At 33.1% G+C, this 16,788-nt stretch overlaps 1 pseudogene; it reads right to left on the bottom strand.

Moving 5' to 3' along the window:
- Positions 1-11,416: 11,416 nt before the first annotated feature.
- LOC127943265 (lipoprotein lipase-like) lies at positions 11,417-16,262 on the bottom strand (annotated as a pseudogene).
- Positions 16,263-16,788: the final 526 nt, after the last annotated feature.

Genomic DNA, 16,788 nt, shown 5'->3' with positions numbered 1-16,788 from the left:
AAAGTATACTTTTTTTTTTGTTCCTTTAAAATTAAAATAATGATAAAAATAAATAAAATTCAGGCTACCAAGAGAAATAAAACAACATAAAAGGTTTGCTATTTATAAAATGTACTCTCCTTTAATTTGAGACACAAGTAAGAGTCAAGTCTAGTTTAGCACAGATAGAAATTATCTTACAATGAGTTTTTTCAGAAAAGTCCTAGTTGAGCAGGCTTGTTTTGAAATGAATTCATAATTTCAAGATTATACAAAAGGGTTCAATATTTTTGGACCCTTTTATCTTTCTTTGTCAGTATGTCTGTGGACATTAATAAGTCTGTAATTTGGCATCATTCATAAGCCACAAACAGAATGTATTTTTATTGTGCGAATGGTTCATAAACCATTCTTACATCATTTGTACGTATTGTTAGAGATTTACATATGTCCTCTGTGTTTACTGAATAAGACCCAATGATTTATTCATATATATATATATATATATGTTTTTTCAATTATAGAAAAAAAGCTTATTTTTTCTGAGAAGAAAAAGAAAAAAAAAAGAAAGCATTCAAAGTTTTAGTACATTAGCTTCTTATTTTCAGTTTAATTTAGTGTAAGTTTTAGTAATTTTATATGCTTTTGACTTTTGTTATTTGTAATTTAATTGAGTAATTTTACTAAAAGCAAAAAAACTAAAACTAATAAAATGAAAAATTTCAGTTCCATTTAAGTTTAGGTTTTTATTCTAATACGTATATATATATATATATATATATATATATATATATATATATATATGTTTTTATTTTAACTTATTTCAACTGTATTATAGTAAATGTAAGCGATTATATTATTGTTTTAGTTAACATTAAAAACACTATTAATTACAGCATTCTTCTTCTGTGTTTACATCTCCATAGTAGTTGACTCCAATATTATAACATTTTTTAAACCTTTTTTTGTTGTTGTTGGTTTCTGTGTTGTCTGGCCGCAGCATCTTATCCAAAATCACCAAAGGCTCAGACGTGACTTCATCTGATTTCCAGTTTTGTCCTGTACAGTGTGTTCTTTACAAACCCAAATAATTTCTTTAAAATATACCCTAAATGTGGAAATAATTTAAAAATAAGATGTTTAGAGCTTTTCAGAAGATTGCGCATGGAAGTGGCAGACATTACATCAACACTCCGCAATGTCACTCAATAATTAATTTTGCTCTACCACATTGTCCTTTTTTAGGAGGTGTCCTACAGCATGGGAAAGAGTTCTATCTGTCCAATCTATCTATTGTTTGAAGGTCCTGGTTGGGTTAAAGCCATTTACCCAAAATGAGCACAAGGACCACCTGCCGTGTCTTTAAATCAGATAACATCCTAGCATTATATTTTAAGCTCATATTTACTACAACACATCACTTCCACTTGTTCGGTGGCAGCATTGAAAAAACAGATGTGAGCTTTTCCCTAAGCTCTCCCATTGACTCCTTCTCAAGGTTGCTTCTTTATCTTGTGACCCACACCAGATACCAGTGTCCAGGTTAAAGCAGAAGGCCGACCAGTCCAAGCTGTCTTCTGAAGCTGTTGTGGCTCAGGTGAGTTCCCAAGATCTAGTACTCAAAAGATGCATTCATTCAGTCATTTATAAATGGAGCCCTGCACACGGCATGCAAGAAAAAATAAATAAATCATATGCACGATTTACTAATTCATTCCCTCGATGTACTAAAACTTGTAAACGATTACGATTTCGTTCCCTGCTAAATAATGTGCACAATTGACTTAGTCTTTCTCTCGATTTATAAATCATCTGCACGATTTTTCAAATCGAGGGAACAATTTAGTAATTTGTGCGCACAATTTATAAATCGAGGGAACAAATTAGTGACTCGTGAACACAATTTAGCAAATTGAGGGAAGAAATTAGTAAATTGTGCACATAATTTATAAATTGAAAAAAAAAAAAAAGTTAATCGTGCACACGATTTAGCCTACAATTTTTTTTTTTACTGCATGCCATGTGTGGGGCTCCATACAAATAGGTAGATAAACACAATATTTTTTCCTGTTGACTCTAAAGTTTTGCCCCTCTTCAGTTTTGGGTCTCCACGAAGTGGGATTCACAGCATGTTCCTTCCTTGATCCCACTGGAGACTTCTGTGAAACGGCGGGGTTGTATGTCACCAATGGACTAAAGCCAAGTTCGTTACTGTGAGAAACAAAGGCCTTAAAGCTACTTTAGTACAACTTAATGTTATGCAATCTTTGTTTGCTGAAAATAAAAAACAGGATTTCCACAAGTTAAAGTAACCATTTGTTATTTTTTATCTGACGAGTTTTCCAGATTGGTTTGTTGTGGGGGCTGGACTGCCCTGAGCTTTTACTTTAGGGGAAGTTCCCATTGTCTGTGTATAATTTTTGATGGTTACGCAATGTTTTTGTTTCACTCTCCACAGCTGGTGATTTTTATTGTTTTACCAAATCAGTACATCTACAAGATTCCTAAAAAGCAATGTTTCTGCCAAAGAATAACTGAAAAGCACCCTTTTAAATGATAATGGGTCTGTTATTTTGTTGCTTTTTTTTTTGTTTAACTGGTTTCTAAGCTGGAAATTTTTTAAACAAGTCTTTTGTATTTGGTTTTGTGCCCAGCAAAAATGATCTGTACTCCAAAAAAAATTTAAACCTTTCAGAAGTTCAGAATTAAAATGTTATGTTTATAAACAAAGTCTCTTGCTGCATTTATTTGATCAAAAATACAGTAATATTAACAGTTATTGTGCTAAATATTATTACCGCTTAAAACTATTTACATTTTTTTGATGTAATTTATTCCTGATATGCAATGCTGAATTTTTTTAGCATCTTTACTCCAGTTTTCAGTGTCACATGTAATGATGAATATAAAGTTCAAAAGAAAAGACATTTATTTGAAATAGAAATCTTTTGTAACATTGAAAAAAAAATTGCACTCTTTTTTGACACATTTTATGCATTCTTGCAGATTAAAATATAAAAAAATAATAAAAAAATATATTAATATTTAATGTGTTAATATGTAATATATTCATATAAATAGACTAAACATGTATAAATAAAATAAATAAACCAAAAATAGTTTTTATTGGTGATGAAAATGTAAATATTAGAATAAAATATAATCATAATATATATATATATATATATACTGTAATATTTTGAGTTGTGATATTTCTTTTTTTATAGATTCAGAGGTGTTTGTGTAATTGGGTGTAGGTACTGTGTAATTGCTGTGTGCCTTGAGTGTTATTCCACTTTACCATATTAACCCGGTGCCGTGTGCTAATATGTGGGTCTTGGTCTGCTCAAAGAACAGAGGTCAGATTGGCACTCATATTCCTTACCAGGCACTTTTACCCCAGAGTGCTTTCATTCCCTCTCGGCCAAAATATGCCTCAATCCACTGACAGTGACTGGGGCAAGAGACTCTCTGGAGGATTCACTGTTGCAACTGAAACTCTGAAGAACATTGTCTCAACTGATCAAATAATAGGATAAGATTACTATGGCTAAATTAATCTGTCTGTTTTAAGGTTCATCACTATTTCTGTGTAAGGTGTCAAGAGGAGGTGAAATTAATGGTGAAATTAATTAATCCAAATGTACTTACGATTAATTAATTAATCGTAAGCTTAATGCTTTGCAGGTCGCCTCCTACATGAAAGCAGAAAACAACATTTATGACAAAGCTGGTTTATATACAACTGGTCAACTTCAAAGTGAAATTCCTAACTGTAAACAAAATAGTTACACCTAGTTTTACTGTTTGTAGGTAGGTAGGTGCATGTTGTATGGTATGTAATGTATGTATTCATTCATTCATTCAGTTGTACGTTTTTACTATTTATTGTCTCTAACTTTAAATAATTACATAATATTGATGTACCCATTTGTTTTTAATTTATTGGCTTGAATTTAAAATAATTTCATAATATTTATTTATATATTTTCCTGTCGATTGTTTTAGGTATTTATTGACTCTTGACCTTTATTATTTATTTATTTATTTATTAGCTTTAGATTATTTTACATTATTTATTTAATTAATGTTTTTATTTGTATTTATTGATTTTAAACATTTTCACTATATATATATATATATATATATATATATATATATATATATATATATATATATATATATATATATATATATATATATATATATATATATATATATACATTTTTCCATTAATTTTATTGCCTCTAAATTTTTTATTTATTTAACTTCAACCTGAAATTCCTCACCATGAGGTCCTTTTTTTCCACATATTATTTCTGCGATACAGTGTTCTGCTTTCATGGCTCCTGAGGTAATTCTTTTTCCCTGTCAATGATTTAAATGCACAGCCAGTTTGCCATATATTTCAGGTGATCACCGAGGAAGATCCCAGCAGTCCTCCTGTCAAGACTCACATTGGGGCTGAGAAACTGTTGAGTCTGTTTTCCGAGATGAACTGGAGCAACTACTGCCTTTCTTGTCTCCTGACCAACAGAGATTTCAGCGGGGTTCTTGGTCTGGCCTGGGAAGGAAAACCAGGTATTTTCAGCCCATCCTCTCTATAAGGATCGCAACACAAGCCGCCTCGATGATGGCCACACAAAATGTTGTATGGAAAAATATTATTATACTCAATAGTGGGTGACTATGCTTATGCACCATTTAGACCTTTGGTATGTGACCTCTGTCCTTGACATGCAACATGATATTGAAGCAAAGCTATCTGATAACATCACTCAAACCCTAGACACCCTATTGAAAAATTGCAGAGCGGATGGTTGGGGTCTGGGTGTGGAGTGATGGTCTTTGGGAAGTACTTCTAGGAAAGAATGTGCTCTCATGTAAAGTTCAGAGAAACAATCTTCTTGGAAGTTTAATGAGTTTTATGAATTACAAATGGACACATTTGCTAATAAGAAACTGCAAGACTTACAATGCCTTACAGTAACTGCATGAGTAAACCAGAATAAATCTTTCCCAAATATATATTTTTTCTCAGATGAAACTTTTCTAGATCCTGTTTAAATTGTTAAATTAGATTTTAGTAGTATTCATTTAAATTATATATCTAAATAAAGTAGTATAAATAATTAAACATCAGTTTCTTAAATTTTTAAATGTAAAAAATATTTTTTAAGGCACTATAACATGTCTTATTTTTCCCAAATTCTTTTTTTCTGGTTTCAATTTGAATGTTTTATTTACATTTTTATGGTCTAAAAGCATGTCTAATCAACTACATTCACAAGACACATTTTTTAAATAAAATAATAAGACCCTGTTTATTGTTATTTGTTTCAAAGTCTGTGTTATTTCTTTACTAATTTTCTGGATTTATGATTTAATAAAAATTTGTTATCAAAAACTGTGGTAATCAAATGAAGGCATAACACATTAACAATTTAAAATGTTATCAAATTAAACAATTCATTTTTTTAAGTACTGGACATAATAAATGTACTTTATTTGTATAAAATTGTTTGATATGTTAAATTGATATTATTGTTAAATAAGGGAAATACACTCTACTGTATTTCCTCGGTTGTGTTGTTGGTACATTGTTTGTAGTACTGCCACAAAACTGACCTCGTAATTAACAATCTTCTCAGCGACACAATGAATGCTGCATTCCACATTAGCAACTTCCTCTGCATGACAGGAAATGACCTTACCTGTCGCTCCCCTTTAATCTGGACATCTGCAACATCCTGAATGTTATAAATGGGACATCTCCTGACTTTATTGATTCATACATTTTTCTACTTGGCTGAAAAGACCAACTTAGGCCAGCATTAATTTTTATGGTCATGCTGTGTTATAATGAAACTCTTGCTGGTTAAGCTATTTAGTTAGGAAGCCCACTGTGGACACCAAAACTTGAGATAGTTGTGTGGCATGCACATTAGCATTTAAATCCCATGCTAATCCAGTATAACGTTACGTTAAGTTACATGTGTGATGGGCCTTATGTTTAAACTTTTTAATTAAGGACTTTTTTGGACAAGCATAAAAGGAGCAATAACTTTGTGACTTTTTAGCGCTTTTGCACCCAAACATGGCAAGAAACTGGATAGATACTAGCACTAACATCTTGCAGATGTCTTGATTAAACTTTGCTAAACTTTTGGCCAAACTGTAAATCCTACAACAGCCCAAAGTCTTTTGGTCTTATCTTTGACTGGGCTTGTTGTCGCTCACTTTCACATCTTGTTCTAAGATATAAATACAGAGGTGGTATGTTTTTAAAAGCTTTTACTTGTCTTGAAAAAGACAGTTGCTAACAAGTGGTTGAATGGCTAATACAGAGTTTGTCTGGGACATTAAACATCATAATGCTAAAATGCTCAAATTTACGCACTAGTCCATTTTACTGCATTGTGTTTATGATTGCGATCTTGCAAACAATTCTAACTCAAACTTTCATGTAAAATGTTGTTTAAATGAAGAGTCAAAGAATTGCCGAAAGCTTAATGATGGTGACAGTCATGTGACTGGTGTAGTTTGTTTATATCCTTCACTTTGCTTTTTACTTCTGGCAATTGTATTTACATTTCAAATTTCATAAACGTTGTGTTCATTTCTGAAGATTAATCATGATGAACAAAACTTGCAATGGTGGGGTCACATTAGCAAAACACAAGTTAAATGTGACGATCCTTGAGAATCCAACTTTTGTTGGTCACAAAGATTTATTTTTATTAAATTTTTTGGTAACACTTTATAATAACTGCATGCTATTAATCATTAGTTAAGCATTAGGAAACAGTTAATTCATCATTTATAAAGCATTAATAGACATTTATAAGCAGTTTATAAATACAGATATAAATGCTTTATACCTGATTTAAGAGCATATCTATAATGTATTTAATAATTGTCTTTCCATACTTTATTAATGATCAATTTATCATTTCTAAAATAAGTATAGCATTATTTACACACCAGTTATTAAGGAGTTGTCAGTGGTTCATAAGATCAATTAGATTAATTCAATTTTTTTAAAATTGAAAAATCATTTTGGTTTTATTTATTAATTCATTTTAGGAGAACAAGGTGATGAAAACTTCTAGGTTGTCTTACACAATAACATTACTTAAGCAGTCTATTGGCCTGGCACAATAAACCCTTATGGAAGCTTTGGTCTAAAATATTCCTCTAGTGTTAGGTTGTGTTTACTCTTAAATATTTCCTTAATCTTCTACTATTATGGTTGTTTTGAAACGTTTACTTATTATTTTGAACAGTAATGATGGCTGCTCTCAAATGACTGTGTTGTGCAAACCAGCAGCCTCATGCCCTAAAAACCCTGTGACAAAAATGGCTCCATGCAAGTCTAGTGGAAAAAGAGCCTGATATAGCAACTGTGAAAGGCAACGATGTCCCTCAGGCACCATACTGGTCACCTTGCATGTTGTAGAAAGAGCTCAACATTCTGTAAAGATGCCTCTGACCTAGAGTACACCAGAGTAAATGTTTCACCATTTAATTTGGCACTCTTCCTAGTCGGAATGAGTAAGCTCTGCCATCTAATGCATTTATATTCTATTATCTAATTGAATATAGCTCACAGAGTTATTTTAATGTGTTTGTCAGGACAACACCATTATCATTGGCATTTAGACATGTTATGCAAGACCTTAAAGTTTCAAAGCGTAGAATATTTCTTAGCTGCCTTTTGGAATTTTTTGACATTTGCATTTGAAAAATTGTGTTTAGGATTATTTGAACCACAGTGAAAAATGACTCTGCAATTTCAAAATTGAAGATAATGAGGGACAGGTGATGACCATAAAGCCTCTATAAACCCACCGTTCACATATGTTTTATCTGAGCCAGTTTCTCCAACCTCAGTGTATGGTTCTTGTTTCCCACTGAAAGGTATAAAAAATTGTGAATGAGTTCTTGATGTTTTGGGTCTGAACACAAATCTGAGGAGCCATAAGCCTCACTTCTGATTTTGACGGACTAAAAGTTCACAGCCTGGTTTAAATCTATCCAAGGCTTTGGACTTTGATGGACGAACTGTCTTGACCAACTATAAGTCTAACCCTTCTTTCCACCCACCAGTAGACATTAGTCAGCAATGATGAAATTGGCTAGTGTTGTGCAAAAAAAAAAAGCCAGGATACTCTGCTAGGGATTCTTAGAGGGGTTACGGGCTAGGGGTTACTCTCTACAGTATGTAAATTACATGTGATAGTTTGGCCAACTGACACGTCCATTTCCAGGAGACACAGTACCTTTACCCTGAACCTATAGTCAAGGGAGCTAACATGTTTGTTGTATTAAAATATGAATTTAAACTCAAGATGAATGTCCTGAATTAATTTAATCTTTGTTCAATATTAAAATACAATGTACATTATTGTGACCTGATGTGTTTTAGTGTGAATGATTAACACTGGGATTGCAGACCAAATATGGATGCAATCTTGATTGGCATCATTTGTTTTGAAAATGCATGCTGCTACACTGTTGCCAAATGCTAGCTCATTTTTGTTTGATTGCAGACTCCTGTGTAGCATGTCACACTATAGAACACAAATAGCAGCCAAGCTCTTCACACTTCCTAGAGCTCTTTGACAGATTAGTTCTGCTCTGTCCACCTCCTCATTAAGTCACATTTGACAGCGGAGGGCTGACAAGCATGGCTCATAGTTTCCAGACTGAATTTGGGATCCATATCACCTGAGATTTATGGGGAGGCATTGGAAAGGGGCCAGTGACCTTTGGCCCACTTATCTCATTTCATTTCTGGAAGCTTTAATGTACTGCAGAGTTTGTGAATGAAAAGTAACACTGCACTTAATTGCATCATTTATATTCTGTACCTGGTACTACTTCCTAGATGTGGAAATGTACAAATTAATTAATGGCAGCAAGTAAATTACTTGTATTCATTGGGCCAATAACTATATAGTATTAAAAATAAATGCTTGTACAATTGTTGTTGCAACTGTTTAATTGGTCCCCAATGGAGAACACCAAATAACTAGTAGCCCCCAAATAATTTTAGTGTGAGACTCCTGATCTACATTTTACTTCATGCATCAAATATTATGTGGGAGCACGACAAGGGTCCTGACTGTGGAGGCCTGGAGATCACTGGTAGCAAAGATGTTCCCTCAAGCGTGACACTGTTCTCGAGGAGAACAATGACAAGTTGATTTCCAAAATGATTTCTTTTGTCGGACGTATTATGATCAAGATATTTAATTGGGAACTGAATACATGGAATCATTATATTAATGAGCATAGTAATCATGCAAATTGGGTATATTTGGCCTATTTTCCTATCATACGATATGATGTCCTCTTTAACTAGTGTCTTGTGGCTTAATGTCGCAGGAATGTGGCCTGTCTCTCTGCGCGTTGTATGCAATGTGACTGCCTGGGAGACAACAGCATAGAGAAGTGCCACTTGTGCTGCCAGCAGAGAGGTAACCACAATGTCCCACCACAACAGAATGTGTTTACTGCTCCGAATAATTTAGATGCTTAAACAGCCATTTGTTTTAGCGAACTGTTTGCACTGATATTATTACTCCATAAAATTGTAGAGTGCACATGTTCTCGTATCAGAATTGTATTTTTCTACTTTGGTATTTTCTCTCCATAGTTCTTTTGCACTACTTTCCTGGGGAGCCCTGCTATAGAAACCAAGGTTACTTTGACAGGTTCAAAATGTGCAGAATCTAAGACGCAGATGGCCTAATTCCAAGGCTTAAGAATTCTTTCCTGAAACTGGATTTTGAGTTTGATGACCTGGCTGGTTGGATGAAGGTTTGTTGAAAGCACTTGGTTTAATAAAGTATGCTACCATCTTCCTTTTTTGCCTTTACTGCAGAGATGGCCTCACTAGTCTTGTGTAAAGTAGCAGGACTTACAGTAGCTTTAACATTTGTAAATATTTCCAAGGATAGATATTTTTTGCACCTAAACCAAATGGACCAATATGGAACAACTCAGAGCACCCTAACTGCATAACAGCAAACTAAAAACGCTCTAGTATCTACTTTGCTATTATTTGAAACTTTTCTATATTCTCTTTTGCAGGCATATTGGTGGGCAATACTTCTAGGTATTTCCACCATTTCAGCAGTAATGGCCGGACCTAACTGTGTTTTTGGACAGCCCCTTGAGATTGAGGATGACAGGTAAACATCTCTCCACGTGGGGCCTTCCAACTGCCAAAAAACCCTCCCTGAAAGCAAGAAAACATTACTTTGAGGCAACTTATGAATGTTCAAAACATCTGACTGACATTAAAGGCTATCCAGATGCACAGCTGAGACAACTGCATCTGTCATAACATGATTTGAGTTTACTTCGCCTCTTCCAGCCATGTATCTCACACCATTGATCATTACAAAGTTATTTTAACTCCATTGCTGATTTGAGAATTGAATACAGTTTTTCAACTATACATAATTGTGCTCTCAGTAACTTTGTACACAATGTTCACCTATGTTTATTTCAAAGAAATCCGAGAACATTACATTCTGATTTTGAGAAAGCCGGATTAACTCAAAATAGTTAATGACAACAGATGGCTATAGATCCATGGAAATCTAACATAGACAGCATGTTTTTGGGAATGGCACAATACAGTATATGTTAACATATGAATGGCTTATCTATGGTTATTTATGCACATTTGTTTCCTCCAGAAATCACAGGTTCAGAAGGATATCAGTTACAGTAAGTTTATGCAGTATTTTTTATGCATGGGTAAGTCGATTATCTAATTAAAGTGCAAAGACACGTACCAGTGATAAAACATTCAACACAACGTAGATGCTTCATTTATGTGTTCATATGACTTTTTTAGATTATTAAATTACTGCAGTTATTATTTATTTGGGCTTTAACATGTTTTCTTTTTGTAATTGTTGCCCAAACAACATACTAAAACATTAAAGTTTTAGTTATTAATGTAAGTATTTAAATTCCCCTCAGAGAAAACGTGCCGTAAAAACGCCATCCATGTTTACAGATAATTCAGTCAAAAATCAACCAATGTGTTTTACCTAATAATATTTCATCTGGACGTGCTCAAGACAAGAGCCATTGGAATTCTTCTAATGTGACGTCATTTTAGTGAAGTTTTGCAGACTTAAAGGTCCATTGCTTTTCGCCAATAGTGTAGCAATGCCCAAACAAATATAACTTTAAAGCTTTCAGCTTTCTGTTGATTAAGATGATTCGAAACACTAATTTTAACTTGTTAATGTCATTTAATGTATGATGATGTATAATTTCGTACAAAACACTTAAATTATTTTAAGAACAGATAAATTAAGACAATGCTTGAACAATGTATACTGGTAGCCAGAAGCATCGTTACAAATAATAATAAAATGAATTAACTAATGACTAAAAATCCAGTATTATTGAATACAATCAATCACATTTCAAGGCTTTTCAAGCATATGGCTTACCCTAGTACCAACGTTCACAATCCATTTTCATGAATCACATTCATAGCAACACATTAAATATTGAACACAGTAAAGTCTGTGCAGATCAATAACACCTGTATAAATACATATGTTGAAGTGCTTCATTAAAAAATCACTTCTAAATCTTCAATTTAAGCCTGTGTTGGAACAAAGAAAACACCAGTTATCAGAAATATTTTTTGTTAAATGTGAAGATGTTAGCCTAACTATAGTATGCTGTTGTCACCTTTTAGATAAAGGCCTCCATGGCTCCTTGCATTTCACAAATACCACATCCTGAGCTGAACTTCCCATTTGTGGATCTTTCAAGCACAAAACAATTCTAAAAAATGAAGAGTAAAAGCACTTAAAAGTGCGTGAATGTCAATGCTTGAAAATATAAAACATCAAATCAAGTGGCTACAACAAAAAAGCAAACTTTTCAACCAAATATTTCACGAAAATTAGTTTGAAAGGATAAAACAGTAGATATGTTCGGAATGATGTTCTGGTTGTGAAATGTTGGTAGTTCATTAATGTGATAAACTACACCTATTGTTACTCTGCTAGGACACCTGTGTGAACTTTAATTGACCAATTAATTGAAGTCACCAAGCAAAAATGGTTTAGGAATGTGAATCTGAAGTATATCAAAGCTTTTTATGTTCACTATATCTAGTAAAAATGTTAGAAACATACTTCTTTTGTGTCTCCCCGGTTCTGACTCTGATTTTATGGACCTGTACGCCAGAATTTGTAGGATCTCCATACCACCACGAGGAGAGCAGAGAGAGTAAAGAGGATGAAGACTCCTCCAACTTAAACTTCAGCATCAGAAGATCTCCAATTTCCTTCTCGCTTACCACGAGGAATGAGTATGTTTTATTAGCGGTGATCTTCTCCTGTGTGCTTGATGAAGTTAGTAAAGAATTTGACTGGTATGCTAGCTTCATAGTCATCTTTAAAATATATGATTACTGGTTACTCACATGTTCAGCTTGAGAGCTTCTGCTTCGCCATTGGTACCGTAAAGTGAGACCGTCAGTTCTGGCTCCATCGCTAACTGATTTAGTTTACCAAAGAAGTAGATTTTCAGCTGATAGTGGAAAACTGATAATAAAAAAAAGACCAACCAGGGTTATTATTGTTAACTAAAACGAAGAACATAAGTCATTTCAGCTAAGTGTCAAAGCAACATTTCAAATTTTCGTACCAAATTGACTAAAACACTAACAACAACAACAAACAAAACTTAAAAGTAAGGGTACATTTAAATGACAATAACATACGTATGTTACGTATGACAATACTCATACGTATGTTATTATTTTCAATAGTTTGTTTTATACGTTTCTTGAAACACCATTGTTATATAAATGAAAATGGTACTGTCTAAATGCCCGCTAAAGCTTTCTAAAAACTATATAGACATATTAATAAAACACAACAAAATTATTGTTTAAATTACGGTTGAAAAATTCCTCATCTGAAACGTGACACTGACCTCTGAATGGCATGGAGCCTCGTGTCTTGGTGAACATCTTGATGCTTCTTGGCTTATGGACTTTGCTGGCGTCGTAGCCCACCGTGTTGCAGTGGTTCTTCTGACACTGGAGGCACATGCCACGGTCGAACATGTCATTGCTCCCACAGCTGTACGCTCTGCTGGCTTCTTCCTCATTCAGCAGAGAGTCGATGAACAGGTGGACGGACCTCTCATGCTCACATCTTATGGCATTATTTAAGGCTAAGGGTATTAATAATAACATAATTCATATGATTTTAAACCAATTATGATTTAATTGTAGAAAGGTTGTAGCAGGTTTCGAAGTAAGTTGCCAAAACTGCCTACTCCTGATACACAACTAATCTCTTTTCATCTTTGGGAAAGTTAAAAAATTTGTGTCAGTGCAAAATGCAATATTTTATTCATAGCAAAATTCATAGCATTGCTATGATAAATCAGCATTTATTATTAATTAGAAGTTTTATAAAAAAATAAAAATAAAAAATAAAATATATATATATATATATATATATATATATATATATATATATATATATATATATATATATATATATATATATATATATATATATATATATATATATTAGTTGTATTATTTTTACATTTGTATTTTTTTATAAAAAAATGTAAGTGAATATTTTAACATTCATATTTTAACTTATATTGATTTTATTAATTTTAATATATTTTAATGACTGCATATTATGAATAATAGTTTTTTTTACATTTAATGTTGTTCAGATTGATGATAAATTAGTATTTATTTTATCAAAAATAAGAATTGTTTTTTAAATTTATATTAAATATGTTATAATTTATTATATTCATTGGATTGTATTTCTTATTTAAAAATACTAACATTTAATATTTTAAAACACTTATATTTTTTTATATTTAATAACTTATGTCAAATTTCTATGATGCTACGGTCTTCTTTCAACAATAAACAATTAAACAACCAGTGGCCCCATGTGCATGTATGCATTCTCTTCCCACATATTCTGGAAATAGTTAGGAAATATTGGTGTAAATGGTGAGAAAGCATATAGATGTCATTGTGAAAAGTGCTATACAAATAAATTTGAATTTAACTGAATTTCCCAGATAAGGGTCTTTACCAAGTATTCCATAACTGGCAATTTTCTCTAGAGCCCCTCTCAAATTGCAGCCAGGCTGGAAGCTTCCTCGATTAGGGTATATCCACATGGCCAACCGGCTGCTCGGTACCGATACTGAGACCCAGAGAACCTCGGGTGAATGTGTGAAGGACATCTACAAAATGGGCATCATCTGGGGACAGCCGTCCGTGGGCGTGGACCCCTTCAAAGTCTGGTCCAGCTGGGTCTAGACCTGCAAAAAAATTGTCTCATATGTTGTATTTAAGACCTGTTCTAAGATTTTTTCCAAAAGAACGCCAATTTACCTACCTGTGATTTGTCCAACTTTATTGGTTGCATGACTTCCTGCAAAACCTGTAACATGGGCGCCAAGACTGTAGCCAAGAAGATGCAACTTCTCCAGAGGAACGTTGGCAGACTCCTTATGAATTCAATATGGGCACAATAATGCAAATTAAAAACCTAGAAAAGCAGTATGTGTATTTTGATTTGATTTGAATTGCTAACACAAACCTCTAACCAGTCTATGAAGAGTCCGATCTCTTGTCCCACCATCTTCGTGTTTTGCGCTGCAACCACATAATAGTTCTGCGCCAGGTCCAACCAGTCCACAACAATGACGTTAGCATCCTTCTCCCTGTTATAAAGTGCAGCAACCAGTTTCTCAATCCAGCTCTCAGACAATCCACTTACCTAGGGGAAAAGAGCTTTTAACTCCAACAAATGGGACAACTTGAAACAGAATCAGCTGAATTTATTGAATATTTGTAGCTGTGTCTTTACCGTCCACCCATGAATGACCAAAAAGGTTTTTGATATGTTTTTGAAGTTGCAGCTGCTGAGAGTCTCTGGTTTGCCACGCACAATGTAACACACATCATCATCTGGTTGGGACAGGTTTCTGAGAGAAAACTTGACATTGGCTTTGTTGACATCTGACAGGTCTCTTAGATCGTCCAGGAAATGATCTATATAAAGATGATTACCATTCAACAAAATAATATAGTACTATTAAAATGTACTTAAATTAAAATACATTAAAAAGGCTGCAATATCAAATAAAAGTTCAATATTTTTTTATAATTAAAAAATAAATGTTATTTTATAAAAAATTCTAAGAAACTGGTTATGTCAACATATAACATCAATATAAAGACATTAGTCATTCAAAAAATGTTATTTAAATAAAAAATATAAAATTATAAACGTAATAACAAAATCATTTTGTAATTTATAATTATAAAAAATGTGGATGTACAGATATATTAAGATATAATATTAAAATCCAATTATTCTAAATTATTGTTATTAATTATAATTAAAACCTATGAAAAACTTGAAATTAAAAATAACATTTGAATAGAAGGCATTAATTGAGATTCTCACATTTTTTAGTCGTAATTAAAAAATAATAATAAAAGTGTAATATTTAGGTAAAAAAGAATAAATACATAATATAAAATAAAATATGGAAAAATAAAAATTACGTTTAAGATGTGACATACTTGGCATGTTTAGTAAAACAGGTTATGGGAGGACAATAAATATTCCCAAAGTTCATCTCAGCTGACATAATTGGTGGGCGGAGCCATAATATCCTTATTATAATTATAAACTATTATCGCACCTTTAATCGATGCGATATCAGATGACACACGATACCTTGTGATGAGTATATTAACTTGAAATGTTCTTTTAAGGAATCCTCCTCTTAAAACAGCAAAAAACATCATCTAACACAGCATTCAGCTGACTCAAAGAAATGAGAAATAATCGTGCGCCGGCGGCTTCTGTAGGCTAATTCATGGATTTATAGCTCAGACAGATGCCGGATATTACAATTCCCCATTCATAAAAATGCAGGATTCGCGGTAGGACTTGAAAACGGAGCGATTAGAAATGAAAGAAATAAAATAACGCGTTTCTCACGGCGCATCAACAAACATTTCAAACATCTTACCAAAGAGTTAGTTCGAGAAGTTTTCTTTCTCCAGATCAGCGACCAACAGACCAGTGAAGCTTAATACGAGCCACGAAACGCATTGGAATAATAAAATGTTCATGTCTTTTCTGCGTAAACTTTGGACGCTTGTTCTCCTTTACCTTTCTGCCTACCATAACATATACTGAGAAAATAAAATATTCGCAAACTCCTGGTGCAGCTTGAATACTCTGTCATGAAATCTGAGCCTCAGACTTCAGTTAAGTTTCTAAACGGCAATAGTAAGAACCATTAGTCTCAGCCCACAGGCGGGTTCATATGGCCACAAATTTGTTTAGGACTTAGTCGAGAGCTGTGTGTCTCACGAGGTTCTTTACCGCAGTTTTCAGCTTAGACTAACCTTTTTACGCAAATATGAAAATTATTTTTCATTTACTTATCCTCAGATCATTTAAGATCCATGTAGTATTGTTTCTATCATGGAGCAAAAAGAAGAGGTTTTGCAAAATGTTCACGTTGCTCCTTTTCCTTTAGAGAACATCTATCTGTCTGTCTGTCGTTCTGTCAGTCAGTCTATTTATCATTCTATTTCTTGTTCTATTTAAAACAATGTTTTACATTTCTTTTTATAAATATGTCATGCATTTGTTTCACTTCAGATATTCCTGAGAAACTGCACAGGTCTGTAGTTTTTATCTAAAGCTGGTGTATGTGAATGGGTCAGGCAAATTTTAGACC

Source organism: Carassius gibelio, chromosome A22, assembly GCF_023724105.1.
Source record: "Carassius gibelio isolate Cgi1373 ecotype wild population from Czech Republic chromosome A22, carGib1.2-hapl.c, whole genome shotgun sequence".
Lineage (NCBI taxonomy): Eukaryota > Metazoa > Chordata > Actinopteri > Cypriniformes > Cyprinidae > Carassius > Carassius gibelio.
This window is presented reverse-complemented; position numbering and strand designations above follow the sequence as displayed.